General features: G+C 44.5%; 1 protein-coding gene across 5 annotated transcripts in view; it reads left to right on the top strand.

Annotated features, from left to right (window-relative positions):
* The window catches only part of Slc2a3 (solute carrier family 2 member 3), a 64,753-nt gene that overhangs the window by 33,106 nt on the left and 12,941 nt on the right, over positions 1 to 18,706 (top strand). The gene's annotated exons all lie outside the window — the stretch shown is intronic.

The raw sequence follows: 18,706 nt of genomic DNA, 5'->3' as shown, positions 1-18,706 counted from the left end.
CCTTTAATCCCAGTATTGGGGAGGCAGAGTCAGGTGGATCTCCAGGAGTTTGAAGCCAGCCTGGTCTACAGAGTATTGGGGAGGTGTGGATCTCCAGGAGTTCGAGGCCAGCCTGGTCTACAGAGTGAGTTCAAGGACAGCCAGGGCTACACAGAGAAACCCTGTGTCATAAACAAAAACAGTAATAATAATAACAACAATCCAGAGTTAAAACAATTATGTTTGTTTGTTTGAGGGTGTGCATGCCACATCATTGAAAACACTTTTACCCACTGAGCCAACCTAACATCATGGTTATGTAGTTATCTATTTATTTAATAGCATGCATGCATGTACATACACCACAATGTTGTGCTAAAGGTGTTTTGTACCAGGTGGGATAACCTGAGTTAGATCCCCAGGATTCACATGTTGGGGGAAAGAAGAACTCATTCCTGAAAGCTGAAGGTTGTCCTCTGACCTCCACAAGCAGACTGTGACACACACACACACTGCACACACACACTCACACATGCGCACACGCATACACACACAGAAGGCTCTATGAATCTTAAAGAAAACAGAACAAAATTTTTAAAAAGGCATAGTAGTTTTTAATCCCAGCACTCAGGAAACAGAGGCAGGCAGATGTCTGAGTTCCAGGACACCCAGGGCTGTTACACAGAGAAACTCTGTCTCAAAAAATAAAAAAAAAAGTAGTCAGCAATGGGAGGCAGATGCAGACAGATTTCTGTGAATTCAGTGTTAACCTGGACTAGATTATATCAAGCTCATGTATTGGGGTGGGGGAAGACAAAATAATAATAATAGTATTATAAACCAAGAAAAGGTGTTCATATGTGGCTGTAGCACCACGGGGACCTTTTTTCTCCGTTTGCTTTGGTCCGGGTGTTTATTACAGCAAGAGTAACCCTAGCTCAGACACTTCTCTCTTGCTGTGATCTGTTGGTGTCTATTAGTAAACAGTACTGAGTTAAACTGGTGGGATGCTCATGCCTGTAATCCCATTGCTCCAGAGGTAGAACTGGGAGGATCAGAAGGGAGTTCAAGGCCACCCTTAGCTACTGATTTAGTTCTAGGCCACTCTGGGTAATATGAGAACCTTCTTAAAAACAAACACAAAAAACCTTCATATGAAAGGGTGTTGACCAGAGAGTACCAAAGTAAGGTCTAAAAGGCCTTAAAGAGCCGTTGGTCAGAGTATGGGATTGAATGATCATTTCTTTCCTATGAACTTGGGTTGTTTTGGTTTTGTTTTGGTTTTTGGTTTTGGTTTTGGTTTTTGGGGGTTTTTTGTTTGCTTGCTTGTTTGTTTTTGTTTTTCAAGACAGGGTTTCTCTGTGTAGCCCTGGCTGTCCTGGAACTCATTCTGTAGACCAGGCTGGCCTCGAACTCAGAAATTCACCTGCCTCTGCCTCCCAAGGGCTGGGATTAAAGGCATGAGCCACCACTGCCCTGCTTCCTATGAACTTTGTAAAGAAAACACTGTGCCCAAATCTTTAATCCCAGCCCTTGGGAGGCAGAGACAGGCATATCTCTGCAAGTTCAAGGCCAGCCTAGTCTACATGGTTCCAGACCTGTCTCAATAAACTAGACTGAAGCAGCCACTTAGGTATAGTTGGAATAACACTGGATTTAAAAGTTATCCTCCAGCTGGCCTGTAATCCCAGCTATAAAAATACTGAGGCAGAAGAGCAGCAGTTCAAAGCCTGCCTAGGCAACATAGTGGGACCCCGTTTCAAAAATAAAACACAATAAGAAGTCTGGGAATGTGGCATGGTGATGCACTTCTATAATCCCAGCATGGTGATGCACTTCTGTAATCCCAGCTTTCAGGTGCCTGAGCTGGGAGGATTATGATGTCATGAGCATGGGGCTAGCTTTGACTACATAGTTCAAGGTCACCCTGAACTACAGGAGACCTTGTCTAAAAAAACAAATTTAGAAAAGGTTGGTCAGTGTGGGGCTGGTCCTTTATCCATGTGCCTTCAACCTTAGGACTTGCAGGCAGAAGCAGGTGGAACTCTGGGGGTTCCAGGCTAGCCAAGGTTACATAGTGAGACCCTGTCTCAAACTCACAGAAAAACATCAAAGAAAAAAGATCTTAGGAGATATATTGCTGTGGGAGGTCCCAGTTATGTTCAAGATTCTGCTTTCAAGCCCATTACTAGGGAGAAGAAGAAGAAGAAGAAGAAGAAGAAGAAGAAGAAGAAAAACCCTATCAGAAAGCTAATTTAAAATGTAATTGTAGGCAAAGGAATTTATCTGCATTTGAACATTTAAAGAATTGTAGGACCCACCAAAGGCAGGGACTATTTCACACATTTCTTTTTACACACATTTCCAAAATCATTCCAAAGTCATTCAATAAAGTCTGTATATAAACCATTCCATTAAATGTTCAGGATCTTTTTACACACCCATGAGATTTTGCAGATTTGTGTCAAAAAAAAAAAAAGTCAGAGAAACAGGATGAAGAAAACCAGGACAACGGGGGAGATGATGGTTGCATCTCTCAGCAACATAACAAGAAAACAAATTCCTTAGGAGGGGAGAAGTAGAATAAGGGAGAGACAGATTGACTGATGGAGCCGGTCTCTCTCCGGAGATTCAGCTGACCAGCTGAACAGTCCTCCTGGCACGTCTGCATTACGCAGCCCACCCCCCAAAAAAGAGAGTGAGACGTCAGCAGGCGGGGCTTAACCTGATGGGAAGAGAGAAGACATACTTAGGTTTCTGAGCCCGCCTCATCCAAATATTCTGTAACTGGTTTGTTCTATTTGAGGCAACAGCTTGGGTGAGAAAGATGTATCCATTAAATGTATGTATCCATTAAACAGGCTGATCTGCAACACAAAGTTCATGGCATTTATAATTGGAGTATATTCAGTAGGAATGCATCAAATCATACAGTATTATACGGCACGGCACACAATCTACAAAAAAAATTGTGGAGAGTTTTGCATGTGTTTGTTTGTTTGTTTGTTTGTTTTTGAAGCAAACTCACTTTGGAGTCTTGGCTGGCCAGGAGCTTACTATGCAGATCAAGCTGTCTCTGAATTTATAAAGAGATAAGACTTCCTCTGCTAGATTAAAGGCATGTGCCTCCATACCCAAGCCAAACTTGTCCAATGCACAATGCACACATCATGGAAGGTTTTGGTGAGAAAAACACAGTGGTTTAGCTTAAGAGAAGCTTGCCTCTGCTGCTTCACAGCTCGCCCTGTTGAGTAGCCAAAGGAGGACACTAAAATAGTACTCACTTGAACGACTGAGGTAAAATGCTAAGCCCTTTCAAACTGACCTGTCCCTATGTGTGTAGTGCTGCTGCTGCTACTACTTATTATTAATTACTATTATTATTTATTTTAATAAATTTGCTTGTTTTTTTGAGACAGGGTCTCATTTATAACTCTGATTATCCCAGAATTTACTATGCAGACCAAACTGGCCTTGAACTCAGAGATCCACCAGCCTTTTGCCTCCAAGAGAGACCCTGTCTCAATTTTTTTTTTTTTTTTGATACAAGGTTTCTTTGTGTAGCTCTAGCTGTCCTGGAGACCCGGCTGACCTCACTCACAGAGATCTACCTGCCTCTGCTTCCCAAGTGCTGGGATCAAAGGCATGCACCCACCCACATGTCAATATTTTAATTTTTAAAAACATAAATGTATATAAATATATCAGTATACAGTAGCTTAGGCTGGCCACAAATTCAAGGGGTCATCATGTCCAGAGTGCTGGGAATAGATATGTACACTTCCAACCTATGAGGACAGGATGGTTTCTCTGAGTGTCCCCACACGAGGAAGGAATTAACTGGAGCATCTAGTTTGCTCAGGGCTTGTTCTCTGAGATTCCAGGGAGTCAGACAATGACTTCAGCGTCTCCACTGTGGTCCCTGTGGACTCAGGGAAGGGGCCTTCCCTAGATTCCTGCGGTTCTCAGCAGCCCCTCTAGCTTCATTTGAAACTGTGACCCTCTCCCCGCTAAGACGATTCCCAATACAGCATTTCAGTTACTTTCTGGCAGTTTGTGTAGTAGCCTTAGCCCATCCTAGAATTACTAATTCCACCCATGCCGCCCGGCAGTGGTGGTGCACGCCTTTAATCCCAGGATTTGAGAGGCAGAGGCAGGCAGACTTCTGAGTTCAAGGCCAGCCTGGTCTACAGAGTGAGTTCCAGGACAGCCAGGGCTACACAGAGAAACCCTGTCTCACAAAACAAAAACAAACAAACAAAAAAACCATATACAGTGCCTCAGAGCATTGAGGGTTGTTTTTTTGTTTTGTTTGTTTTTTGTCTTCTTTTTGAGAAGTTAGGCTCTGCCACCAAAATTAGGGAGGAAACTTGCTTAAAGGACACAGCCCTTCAATTATGACACATCTCATTGAAAAGTGGCCGCAGACTGGCATGTGGTTATGTTATTTGAAAGGGGGTATGAGTCAGCGTGAGCTGTTGCTGTCATCTTGCTGTTTTCCCGTAGCCACGGCAGGCAGGGATGCCCTAGTGATAATGTCACTGGACAGCTATATAGAGAAATACTGGGGACGGTAAGACAGGCTACATCCACAGAATTCACACACTCATCGTTACATCCCACAAATAATAGTGTGTGGGCTTTATTGGCCTAACTATGTCAATTTGCATACAAAACACAGCCAGCTGAGGGGCTAGGCCCGGTGGTGACCACCTTTAATCCAAACAGAACTGAGTTCTAGACCACGCACCCTCTTCTTCACAAAGTTCCAAACCAGCCAGAGCTGCACAGTGAGACCTCATTTCCAAAACGTAAAAACAGGGGGCTTGTGGGGGCCTGGTGAAGAGAGAGATAGCTCAGCACGTAAGAGCACTGGTTGCTCTTCCAGAAGACTCCTCCTGACTCCCAGCACCTAGGTCGCAACACAAAACCATCTGTAACACCAAGGGGCTGGACACCCTCTTCTGGCCTCCTGAGAACCGGGCATACACATAGAGCAGGCAAATGCCAATGCATGCTAAAAGAAAAAATATGAAAAAGAAAAAGAAAAGAAGACTGGTGGTATTGTACATAAGGGAGTCCCAAGTCTGACTCCTAGTACAAACCCAACATGCTCTTGGACGTTGGAGATGGAGGATCAGAACAAGGCTGACCTTGAACTACCCTGGGAGCTGGAGCCCAGCCAGAGAGCCTGTCTCAAATATTAATTGACCAATTACACACAAAAACATGTGTGTGTAATTGATGCTCATGTTCATAGATGCTCATAGCAATTCATTCATAATTTCTAAGACTGGAGGCAATCAATGTGTCCTTATGTAGGCAAATGGGTAAACTGAGGTACACAGATGTACTGTGATGCACTTCGGCCATAAAAAGAATTGAGTGCTTGATTCAGCAGCAAGTGGTATAGGCTCTGCTCTGCAACAAGGCAGAGATTCACAATGTTCCGTCTGACCTTCAAAGATGGAAGCAGAGAGACAGGGACTGGAGGGAGGGAAGTTGGGGACATGGCTCTCTGACTAAGGGCACTTGCTGTCGCAAGTGTGAAGACCTGAGTTCAAATCCTGGTACATTTTGAATGAGTGTGCGGCAAGGTCCTGACTGTTCTGAAACTACTCTAGAGACCAGGCTGGCCTTGAACTCAGTAATCTGCCTGCCTCTGCCTCCCAAGTGCTGGGAGCTTATTTGTACTTCTTTTTGAAACAGAGAAGCTTATAGCCCAGGCTGGCCTCTAACTGATCTTGCCTACACACACTCATCGCCCTTGTACCTTGATGCTGGGTTGTCAATAGGACTAGCTGAGCTATAATCCTGGCCCCTTAAATGTCAGGTTTTAAAATCAAATATTCTACCTTAGTCCATCCAACTCAAAGATTTGAGTTGGTATGTGCTAAGTAATGAAGGCAGAAAAGGCATTAAAAGTCTTGGGTTTCTATAATTAAACCATTTATAAGACCAGAAAACTTTGTGTGTAAAAAATCCTGCATTGGTGAAACATAGTGGTCTCAGAGCTGAGGTGTTTCAGGTTGAGTTTGTTGACATTGAATGCTGTAGTGGTGGGCATGGGGCAATGTGTTCACATTGGGGAAACCCTGGGCTACACAATACATAAGACCCCGTCTGGAAAAATCAAAAGACCGCAAGGAACCTCGATGCAGTGGTAGAATGTGCTGAGGAACACCTCAGAGTCATTACACCGTGCATGGGTTTGATTTTGATTTCGTTGGATATTCAGAAACTTTTTATCATTGCCAAAGTCTTCACGAAACCCACACTGACTTATGCAACACCATGTTGGATTGTGACCCACTGTTCAGGAAGCTGGGCCCAAGCTGAGCACAGTGGTCTACACCTATAACCCAGCATTGAGAGGCTAAAAGGAACATCTCTGTGGGTTTAAAGGTCAGGGCGGGCTTCAGAATGAAGCCTTTCGTCAATATAATACATGGTGACTACCATATGTACCTCTGTGCCTTGGGTCCAAAGACATCAGGGCCAAGCTCCTATGGCCAAACCCGTGAAAATTCACTTAATTTTTTTTTTTCTTTTTTGAGGAAAAGTAGGAGTGAGGCAGGGTCTCAGGTAGCCCAGGGTGGCCTTGAACCTTAAACTCCTGGTCTTCTCACTTGTGTTAAAATGAAATTTTCTCTCTCACAGCTTAATTATTTTAGACTATTAGTCAGTGGTACAAAGTTGACTAGTGGAACAGATGTCTCTCTCTTTTTTAATGGGGGTGGGTTTTGAGACAGGGTTTCTCTGTAGTCCTGGTTGTGTCAAGAACTCCATCTGGAGAGCAGGCTGGCCTTAAACTCACAAAGATTCATCTGCCTCTGCCTCCCCAGTGCATGGGCCACCATCACCTGCCCTCCAAGAACTTTTGATCTTATACATCTGAAAGCTGCGTACCCAACAAGCCACTCCCCCCTGCTAGGCTCTAACGCAGAGTCTGTCTTCTGTTCCTGTGAATCTGACCTCCTCACAGAGCTTACCTAAGTGGAAACAGAGGATCTGGGTGTCCATGAAGGTGTTAGTTCACTTAGCAAAAAGTCCTCACCTTTCAGCCATGCTATACAGATTTCCTCCTCCTCAAAATCATTGTCTACCTGTATGTGTGTGTGCGTCAGTGTGTAATGGAACTCACCACGTAAACCAGGCTAGCCTCAAATTCAGAGATCCGCCTGCCTCTGACTCTGCTTCCAGAGTGCTGGGATCAAAGATGTGCCCCACCATGCCCAGGACTTCAGGAGTGTTCGGTCTGCATGTATGCATGTATGCATGTATGCATGTATGCATGTATGTATGTATAGTATGTATGTATGTATGTATATGTGTGCTCAGTGTGCAGGCTTGGTGCCCCTGGAAGCCAGAAGAGAGTGTCAGATCCTCCGGAACAGAACTGCGGTTACAGATTGTTGTGAGCTGGCATGGTTCTGTAGTGCTGAGCCACGCTCCAGCACTATCCCCCAACTTCCTTTTTTTTTTTTAAAAGACAGTTTTTTGTACCTCAAACTGACCTTGAACTTGGAATGTATCCCAGGCCGTCTTTGAACTCCTGCTTCCACCTCCCAAGGGATTCGAGTTTTTGGCTAACATATCTAACTTGAGCTCACTTTTATTATTTGTGTGTGTGAACAGAAAATATTTAAAGTTACCGGGTTCTTTTTCCTTTTCTTTCTTTTTTTGGGGGTGATGAGGGTAGAATGAGCCTCACTTTGAAATCAGGCTATTGGATTTTTAGGTTTTTTTGGCTTTTGAGACAAGGTTTCCCTGGGTAGCCCTGGCTGTCCTGGAACTTGTTCTGTAGACCAGGCTGGCCTTGAACTCATGGGGAGCATTCATCACATCTTTCCAGCTTCTATTCTGGATTTTTAACCATTTATTAGATCTATGACTTACAAATATTTCCTTCCATCTTCTAAACTCTAATTTACGCCACTGAGTTTGTCTGTTGATATAGAAGTGCCATTGAGTTTGACAGAGGCCCTTTATTTATTTATTTATTTAGTTAGTTATCTGTGCTTTTGATGATAGAGGCAAGAAATTAATGTACTGTTAGAGTTAAGGGTCAAGATGACCTTCTGAGGCTAGGATGTAGCTCAGGGGTAGATGATCTGACCCATGTATGAGGCCCTGGGTTCAATCTCAGGCCCTTTCAAAGAAAAAACCAAGAGAAGTGCTGTCCTCTTGGCCCTCTGTAGCGGATCCATCCCTGCATCCTGGACAGCAGCTGCTCACTGCACTTGACAGGACAGCGCTGCCCCATGGACCTGCGTGGCCAGCTGGGCCTGTGGTGGGCATGGTAAGACTGCTCATGCATCACTTTAGGGGTCATCTTTGTCCAGCCCTGAAGGACACTGTCTGTTCTTGGGTGTTATTGTCCCATTCTGTAGAATTCCAGGCATGTGATGTTAATCCTGACATAGTCCAGAGAAAGACCAGTTTTACCATTTTGAGCCATTTTGAAATCTGAAGCAAGCTTTAATTAAATACTGGCCAGGAGGATGGGCTCTGGCCAGCTCCATTCCCAGGTTTCCAGGAAATGGCCAGGAATCATGTTTTGCAGAGGCATAAGACACAAAACCACAGGGCCACCATATTTCCCATCAAGTCCAATGAGGGGCAAGCATATCCTGACATATTTCCTGCCTACATCCAATCAAGCAGTTAGGTCAAACGAATTCGTTTAGAGGAATGAAGACATAATCAACTGACTAACTTTGGTTCTCACATCAACAGTCATCATCTTGTCCCATCTCTATTCCTTCCAGCCAGAGGAGGCCCACTTTACTTGTGGATTCTGCTAAATTAATGGCTTGTCAGATCTATGAATGTACCTGTAAACCTTTTTTTAAAAAAAAATTTATCAAAAATTTTTAGGGTCCGGGCGGTGGTGGCGCACACCTTTAATCCCAGCACTTGGGAGGCAGAGGCAGGCAGATTTCTGAGTTTGAGGCCAGCCTGGTCTACAGAGTGAGTTCCAGGACAGCCAGGGCTATACAGAGAAACCCTGTCTCAAAAACCAAAAGAAAAATTTGTTGGGATAGGGTCTTACTATGTGTGGTCCAACTGGCCTTAAACTAAAACTCCTCCTGGCCATCTCCTCCCAAGTACTGAGATTACAGTGTCTGCCAATACACAGGGATTATTTCAAGAGAGTGACAAGGGAAAAAGTCACAAGAGAACCCAGTGAGGAAAGAAGACTGAAATTCCCCAGGCACTTAGAGGAGTCCTACCCCCATCCCCAAATCCAGCATGATGTACAAGGTGAGCTGCCTGCGAGACGGACACAGCCACAATCTACTGAACCCTGGTGCTCTACTGCCTGTGGGTCTCTGAGGAACCAGTTGGACTGCCAAATTCTTCGGTTTGCTCTGGAATATTATAATTAATATGATTAATGAAAATAAAACATAGCCAAAAAAAGAAGAAAAGGAAAGAAAACATTTTTTAAAAAACCTCTTCAGCCATATTTAAACAGATTTTTTGTTTGTTTGTTTTTCCTTTTTTTTTTTTTCGAGGCAGGGTTTCTCTGTATAGCCCTGGATGTCCTGGAACTCACTCTGTAGACCAGGCTGGCCTCAAACTCAGAAATCTGCCTGCCTCTGCCTCCCAAGTGCTGGGATTAAAGGTGTGCACCACTATTGCCCAGCTTTTTTGCTTTGTTTTGTTTTGTTTTTTTGAGACTGGGTTGCCCTGTGTAGCCTGGCTGTCCTTGAACTCACAGATTCATGTAGGCCTTTACTATATCCTCGCCTTACTTCTTGGAACTAGCGTGTCATTCTCCAGACAGACCAACAGATTCTGAGAGTTGATCACTCTGTTCTAGGGACTGCCACATCCGCTGCGTAAACAGTGCGTGGGCAGGCGGGAGGCCCAGCAGAAGACCCATGGCCAGGTCTTTTTGCTCCAGAAAGACCAGGCTCTGGTTCTCTTCAAGCCTGGTTGAGTTTTCCATTGTGGAGAACAATCTGTTCTGTTCAAAGTCAGTGATTTAAATCAAATCTCATTCCAAATACTGTCACAGAAACAGCCAGAGTGATGTTTGACCAAAACCTGTCCATTTGTTTTGATTTATTATTTTTTTTTTAATTTGCATTGTCTTAATCTTCTAGTAACTCTATAGAGATGGGCATTAGAACCTTTAATATAAATATTGACTCTAGAGTCTGTGGGATGCTCAGCGGGTAAAAGGCATCTGCTGCCATGCCTAAGGACCTACAGGTACATGCACACAGAGTAATTAAATGAATAAAATTGAATAAAGATTAAAAAAAGATAGTAAGTCTAGGAAAAGCCATATGTGACCTCAAACACCTGTAATCTCAGCAGTACAAAGGCAGAGGCAGGAGGATGGCTTCAAGGCGAAACCCTATCTGATATACATAGTAAATTCCATGCTATCCAGGACTAGAGAGCAAGATGCACTTTGGTTCCACACTTAAGTTAATGCACTGTCTTGCAGAGGACCTGTTTAGTTCCCAGGATGTTAGGTGGCTCTCCACCACACGTAACTCAAGTTTCGGGAGATTCGATGAACATCTGCACTCGCATCCATAGATACAAACACACATATTCACATAGTTTAAATCTTTTTTTTTTCTTTTTCTTTTTTTTTTTTTTTTTTTTTTTTTTTTTTTTTTTTGGTTTTTCGAGACAGGGTTTCTCTGTGTAGCCCTGGCTATCCTGGAACTCATTCTGTAGACCAGGCTGGCCTTGAACTCAGAAATCCGCCTGCCTCTGCCTCCCAAGTGCTGGGATTAAAGGCGTGCGCCACCACCACCCGGCTATAGTTTAAAATCTATAAAACAAACAATTGAGTGAGTCTTTAGATAGCCAATCCCAAGGTTTCTCACGTTGCTAACTTCCTAGAGCTTGGGGCGCAGTGGGAAGGGATTAACCCACTAATGAGCTGCTCTTTAAAGGACGGATTTTGCATTTGCATTATGATATCCTGTGCCCACTTCCCCCTTAGTGACCGTCTTTTGTTTTCTCCCAGATCTCTCTTTGTGTAATCTTTTTTTTTTTTTTTTTTTTTTTTTTGAGATAGGGTTTCTGTGTGTACTCCTGCATTTCCTGGAATTAACTCTGTAGACCAGGCTCCTCTCGAACTCATAGAGATCCACTTGCGTCTGCATTCCAACTACTGGGATTGAAGGCACATGCAATCTTATCTTTCTTTCTGGAGATGTTTAGGCTAGAGCTTACTTTGGCATCTTATAGTGAAGCAACAATGTGATAGGATCAGTTTGATTCTGCCAACTATTAAAATGCAGCCATAGTCCAGGAACAAAGAGATGCCTCAGTGGGCCGGGGCATTTGCTACTGAGACTGAAGACCTGATCTTCACGGTAAAAGGAGAGAACAGAATGCCATAGCATGCATGCTCCAACCCCTATTAATTCCTGTGGAAAAAAAATTTAGTCAATGAAGACTAAGGACGTACCTCAGCTGTGGGCATCACGAAGTCCCGAGTTTGCTCTCCAACATCACATAAGCTGAGAGCGTGATAGTATGCACCTATAATCCCAGTGCACAGGACACAAGGACAGGAGGATCAGTTCAAGGTCCCTTGGCTACACAGCAAGTTCAAAAAAATAAAAAATAAAAATATAGGCACCAAGCTGGGCAGTGGTGGCTCACACCTTAATCCTAGCACTTGGGAGGCAGAGGCAGGCAGATTTCTGAGTTCGAGGCCAGCCTGGTCTATAGAGTGAGTTCCAAGACAGCCAGGGCTACACAGAGAAACCCTGTCTCAAAAGCCAAAAACCAAACCAAACAAAAAAAACCCTCCCCCCCAAAAAACTGGCATCAGCCTAGTAATTCCAGAAGTCGGGAGGTGGCAGCAGGGGGATCAAGAGAGCCAGTTACACATATATACATATATACATAGTACATATGTATATATAATACACACTTGCATGCGAATGAATGCATCGGTATGTATGTGTAAAATGTGGGAGAGGGACTAGAGGTGTAGTTGAGTCTAGAATGCTTGCCTAGTGTTCATGGGTTTAATCCAGGGCACCACATAAAAGTTGTCCAAGCACGATAACTTACAATTGTAATTCCTACATGCTGCAGGCTAGGCACAATCATTAATTACCAGTTGAAGGCCACCCTGTGTTACATCATAAGTTCCAGGCCAGCCTGGGCATTCAGTGGGGGCATGGGAGGATCGGGGAGACTTGCCTAAAAATAAAGAAATGACAATAAGCAGGTTTATTGTCTGCTTAGGTAATGCTTAAAAGATCAGTTTTGGGGTGGCAAGAAGGTTCAACAATAAAAGCCCTTTCCTTGCAAACCTGAGGACTGCCTTCATTCACTTAAAAAGCAGAGTGTGGTGGCTGTAATCCCAGTACTCCTCCAGCCAGATGGGAGGCAGAGAAAGGAAAGTCACCCAGGAGTTCAAGTATCCTATGCAGCAGATAAAAAAATCAGGAGAGACCCTGTCTCAAAAGGAAGGTAGAAAGAGAAGAGATTCTAAAAAATTGTACGTGCACAGTGTGAAACATGCGTGTGCCACATCTGCACACACACACTCACACACAATATCTCTTGTTGTGTTTTTGAGACAGGATCTCTCTATATGCTCTGGCCTTGTAAATTGTTTTATTGAAAGAACAGACTAGGGCTGGAGAGATGGCTTAGCGGTTAAGAGCACTGACTGCTCTTCCAGAGGTCCAGAGTTCAATTCCCAGCAACCACATGGTGGCTCACAACCATCTGTAATGGGATCCGATGCCCTCTTCAGTGTCCTCAAATGCATTAAATGAATACATCTGTCTAGTTTAATCTTGCCTACAGAGTGAGTTCCAGGACAGCCAGAGCTACATAGTGAGATGCTGATTTGAAAAAACAAAATAATAGCAACAAAAAGACCTCTAGCTGGCAGATTTAAAGTCCTACAACTTACTGCAAGGAGAAACAAGAATGGATGTAGTGGTGCACACCTGTAATTCCTAAACTGGGAGGTAGAGGCAAGAGGTTCAAGATTTCAAAATATGCCCAGTACATAGCGAGTTTGAGGCCAGCTTGTGTTGCACGTGCGTGCGTGCGTGCGTGCGTGTGTGTGTGTGTGTGTGTGTGTGTATGTGGGGGGGGGCAGGAGAGATTGTTGCTGTCTGTAGCACCAATCTGCAATGCTTCAACAACAACAAAGCTTTTCATGTGCCAGATTCTTACAAACTTTAAAACTGTTCTCAAATCACAACCATTTTTATTGCAAAAGTCCTATCCATATATCCATGTGTCATGGCTACAACTTTAATAACTGTCCAGCCAGTCAACCAGTCATTAATACACAGGAACATGCATCATAAAAACTGGAAACATATTAGAACGTCTCAGTCCTGAATTAAACACTCCCGCCGATGTGGCCTGAGCAATCCTTTCCAGAGCCATCCCAGTGGACGGCTTAAGTACAGGGAAAGATGGAATGGCAAGTACAGATGCAACAAACAATTTCTGCAGGGCACAATGGCAGAGGCAGAGGCAGGCAGATCAGGGTCAGGGTCAACCTGGTCTACACTGAGAATTCCAGGCCAAGCTGAGCTACACAGTGAGACCCTATCTCAAAAACAACAAAATCATTTATTATAAAGAAATTAAACCAAAGTGTTTTACTGAATCTACTACAAAATGCCATAAAACTGCCTTCACTTTCATTCTCAAACCCTGCATTCAGTGAGCCAGCTGGGCATCGCGATGGTGACCCCATGATGATGGCATGGCGTCTTCCCTCCTTACTTTATCCTACTGTTCATCTCTTTGGGTTTTCGTCCTCTGTACCCAGGCTCTTGGGGATCCAGTGAGCCATCACACTTCACTGGAGCTTGGTTTTGTTCTGTTTTAATTTTATATTATTGTTATTGTATGTGTGAGCGTGGGTATGCATACGGAGAGCAGAAGACGACTTTCAGGAGAGATTTCTCTACCATGTAGAGGCAGGGTCTCCTTTGCTTTTTTGCCGCTCTATACACTTGGGACCACCTTGACTCTTGAGCTTCCAGGCAATTCTCCCCTTCACTTCCCATCTCACTTTAGGAGTACTAAGATTGCAGACATGAACCATTGCATTTGGCTTCTTATTTTTAGATTTATTTTTATTTATGAGTTTATCTGTGTCTGCATGTCTGTGCATACATGTGTGCCTGCCGAAACAAAAAACTATTGGTCGCTCTGAAGCTGTAGTTACAGGCAGCTGTGAGCTACCTCATCTGTGTCCTGGACTGGAAGCCTTCTGCAAGAGCAGCAAGCACTCTTATGGCAGAGCCATCTCCAGCATTTGGCGTTGTGGGGTTCTAAGACTGGGAGTTGTGTCACCAAGCTCGCACATTAAGGATTACTGTCCATGGAGTTCTACAGGCCTGGAATTGGATTTAATGTTGAAAACGTGACACGGAGATGATGAGAACACTATTTAACAGGATTCGTCCATTTTCTGTTGCTATAATAAAATGCTTGAGTAGCCTGGAATTCTTGAACCTTGATTCACCTGGAGCCAGGACTGAAAGCATATGCCTGCCTGTCTGCAAAAGAGCCTGAAAAGAGGTGTAGGGACTTGTGAAATGGCTCAGAGAATAAGGCACTTGCTTCCAAGCCTGACAATGGAGTTCAGTTCCCAGGGTCATGTAGTAGAAAGGGAAGAGAACAGGCTCCCATAAGTTGTCCTCTGACCCATACACACATACACATATATATACACACATACACAAAGTGTGCTGGCCCGGGTCTTACTACTTAAAGGTTTGACTTCCCTTTAGCATGGCTATGCTGGGCCTGGCTTCTAGCACGGGAACCTTTGAGAATACACTTACCCATGGCATACAGTGAGCTAAACGTGCAGAATTCCAGGGCAGTCTTGATTGATTTTGGTGTTCTCCATAGGTTTCACCTAGCATTACAATCACATTGAATTACTTACCTATAGGCTGCACACTCATGTGGGTGGTGTGTTTGTATGTGTTCACACAATTACAGGTCACACAATTACATTTTTTAAAAACTACAATTTCAATTTAAACCAGCATTTCAGGCTGGAAATACAGCTCAGTAGTAGAGTACATGCCTAGCCTGTATTCAAAAGGACCCAGTGCCTTTGAATACAGTACCCAGCGTTGCGGGGGTGGGGGTGGGGGGAGAGAAATGAAAAGAAAAAGGATATTTTATCTCAATACCTGAAAATTGAGTGTTCCACTGAGGTGCACTGTAAGTGTAAGATGCACACTGGATTCTGAAGGCCGGGTGCAAAAATAACAAAATAGTTTATTAATAATTTTTGCATTGGTTAGATATTAATATGAGAACTTTGGGCCTGGAGACTGGTATGGCTTGACCCCAGACTGAACTCCTAGCACTGCAAAGAGGAAAAGAGAGCAAAGTGGACAGAAACAGCAGAGTGGGACTCGTCATATGAGATAGATAGTATATAATAAAATTAACGTGTGTGCTTTGTTTCTTGTTTTTTGTTTTTTTTAACACTGCTGGAATGTCTTAAAACTGTGGCCCACGTGTCTGGAGTCAAAGGTGCTTTGAACCCAGGGCTTAAAGGGGCACCACTGAAGATCTTTGAGTAGATTACTGTGCTTTGAATTTTAACTTAGGGTCAACATTACTTTGGAATTTGTTCCTGGAGACTTTGGGACAGGCAAGATCTGCCACAGTGATGAGAAACTGGGAACTGGAATCCGGTTTTCAGGACCGGCAGCTGTAAAGAATGGCTTAAAGGCAATGTAAACAGGAGAAGCGGCATTTCTCAGATTTTTTTCTTTCTTCACCCTGAGGCTGCTTCTCTTTTTTTTCCCTTTCTCTCTCCCTCTCCCTCCCCTGTCTCTCCATCCTTCCCTCTCTCTCTCTGTCTCTGTCTCTGTCTCTCTCTTTCTTTCGTTTTAACAGTGTTTTTGGAATCAAAGTGGATGGGAACACCTCACCTGGTAGGGAAAGATTAACATCAGACACGAAGCCATGCGGGATGCTGTTAGTGAGGCCTGGTCCAAATGTAAAGCACAGAGCCCGGGCAGCAGGGGCCACCGTCTCTGCTTGTGTTTTCCCAGGCCAGTGGCACTGTGCCAAGTTTAAAGCCTTGAATGCTCTTTTGTAGGATCCTTGGTCCTTTGGTTTAGTGGTCACACTAGCAAACCTCAACACAAGCAGCAGGAGGCCAGAGTGAGGCTCCGGTTGTGCAGGTGTGCGCTTGGGACTTGGCATCCCAGGCTATTGTTCCCCTTGTTCCCTCTCTCCTAAGCACACCTCCTTTGCTCTTAGCTGGGTACATTTATTAAAGTCCCCTTCACGCTCCCCCCTCTTTGATATCCAGCAAAGACAGAAGAACTCCCAAGCCATCTGAGGACATGCAGTAGATAGGTGTTGTCATTGCATCTCAGCCACGAGGCCACTGTTGAGTGCTTTGTCCCTCAGGGTTGGTCACTCTCACTGGGACTTGGACTTTTTGGTCAGTTGGCATCCACTCCCAGAGTGCACCGAGGACCCCAGGGAACCCGTCACAGGAATTCCTACAGCGTACCGAGTCACATCCACTCCCACAGTGCACCGAGGATTCCAACCTCTAATAGCTACTCAGCAGCTGATACGTAGAGGCAGGCGGATCTCTGAGTTCGAGGCCAGCCTGGTCTACAGAGTGAGTTCCAGGACAGCCAGGGCTACACAGAGAAACCCTGTCTCGAAAAACAAAACAAAACAAACAAACAAACAAGCAGCTGATACGTATTGTTCGATATGAGGACTGCCTGTCTTGGACTCTGCTGCTAAGATCACAGGAGCATGAGGCATTTCGGCTTAAGCATCGGATGAGCTACTGCTTCAGAGCATTTGTTTCAATTTGTTCAGCACATTTTAGATTCTTGGGATTCAGCTAAATTCCAGCTGTAATCTTTAAAATACATACATTGCTGCAAGCATAACTTTCTGTTACCGTCTGGTAGATTTAGATTGCCTCTTTCAGAGCTAATCCTCAGCTGGGAAGCATCTGTCTTTCCCAGATCACCAGCCCACTTCCACCCTCCAGCCCTCCAGTGTGCCAAAAAAAAAAAAAAAAAAAAAAAAGGAAGGACGGAAGGAAAAAAAACTTTACTTTTTTATGCCTATATGTATGTCTGTGCACCAAGTGTGTACAGCACCGGAAGGCTAGAAGGGATCGGATCCTGGTCTACTTGCCAGGGCCACACAGAGAAACCCTGTCTCAAAAACAAAACAAAACAACAAAAAGAGGACAACTTTGTGGACTTGGTTTTCTCCTGACACCATGTTTGGGTCCTGGGGATGGAACTCAGGTCTCCAGACTTGGTAGCAAATGCCTTTACGTGCTGAGCCATCTTGACAACTTTCATTATTTCTAATGTGGCTACAAGGAAATGGAGTGTTGCACCAAGTGGCTTGGATTCTATTTCTATTCCCTGGCACTGGCCTTTGGGCATTGTTATTCCTTTGGCTGCTAAATTCAGTTGCTGTGGTAATTAAACGGGGCTTCAGTGCTTCTAGGAAAGAAAAATGAAGGGAGGAAGGGGGGTGCAACCTCCGGGAAGGTTTTTTGCCCAGCTTGATTCCCTCCACCTCAGTTTTCTCAGCAAGCGTCCGATTTGGGAAAGACCCTCCTTTAAAGGAGAAAGGGACCAGGTTTGCTTCAGTTTAATCCATCAGTCTAGATCTTTAGCCAGAAAGCTAGGGAGTGAAGACGCCTTGCCTTCATCTTCATCATGCCTATACCAAGCCACCCTTCAGGGGAGGGCTCGCCTCCTCGCTACCCCCCACCCCCACCCCAGGAGTCAGAGCAGAGAGCCCCAGTCTCACGTGTCTACCACGAGCTCAGCTGCTTCACTCTGGAGCTCACCTGAAAGGCTCTCATTTCGCCTACCCAAGATTTTTAGGTTTCTTGCACAGTGTGGCAGTCGGGTATTTGTCTCAAGTTTGTCTTTCGAAAAACACTCAATCCCCAGCTAATAGTATTTTAGCAAACGTTTCTTACGTTAGAATCTGTTGCCCTAGACTGATTGTTCTGGAGGCGGGGGCAGGGGTGTGTGTGGTTAACCTAGAGCCAAGGCAAGGGCTATACCTACCTTCCACTCCTCCGCGCCTCTTTATTTTTTATTTTTTTCCTGCTTGAGAGAGATGCACTCAGCAAATATCTGTAAGTTGAATTAGATATTGATTGCGTTTCTAGAGATGCTGTTAGTCTCAAGACAGAGGTGAGAGTGGCAGAATTCACAATGCGTGGGGTAGCGTCCGCTGTGGTAAGGGACTGGGGCTGTGTACTTCGTTCGCTTGATCCTTCCTTGGAGCCCGGCAGCCTTCCCACCTGGATGAGTATTCTTGGGCTTCCTGTCTTTCCCTCCTTCAAGATCCAGCCTATAATGAAAACGCATTATAAATTCTCTGCTTCCTGTTCCTTGGATGACTTTTAACTCTGCCTTACATAGATAAGCTTTCCACCCCAAGTGCTTTCAAATTTGCCCGCCCTCCAGACTTCTTTTAGTATTTTTTTCTGTGAAACAAAAAGGTTGTCGGCTCTTGAAAAAGGGAAGGAATTTGGAAGCGCTTTGAGGGGGAGAAGAAAAAAAAAGAACCTCGGGGAGGATGTGGTTTTTAAAAAGCAAGAAGGGGGTGGGTGATGGTGGTTGATTGCCTCTCAGGGCGAGGGGCCTGGGGGTGGAGCGGTTTAGATCAGATAACAGAGGTCACTAAATTCCAGGGGTTAGAGGTTAAGGATGGG

Source organism: Mastomys coucha, unplaced genomic scaffold (genome assembly GCF_008632895.1).
Source record: "Mastomys coucha isolate ucsf_1 unplaced genomic scaffold, UCSF_Mcou_1 pScaffold20, whole genome shotgun sequence".
In the NCBI taxonomy this organism is placed as follows: domain Eukaryota; kingdom Metazoa; phylum Chordata; class Mammalia; order Rodentia; family Muridae; genus Mastomys; species Mastomys coucha.
This window is presented reverse-complemented; position numbering and strand designations above follow the sequence as displayed.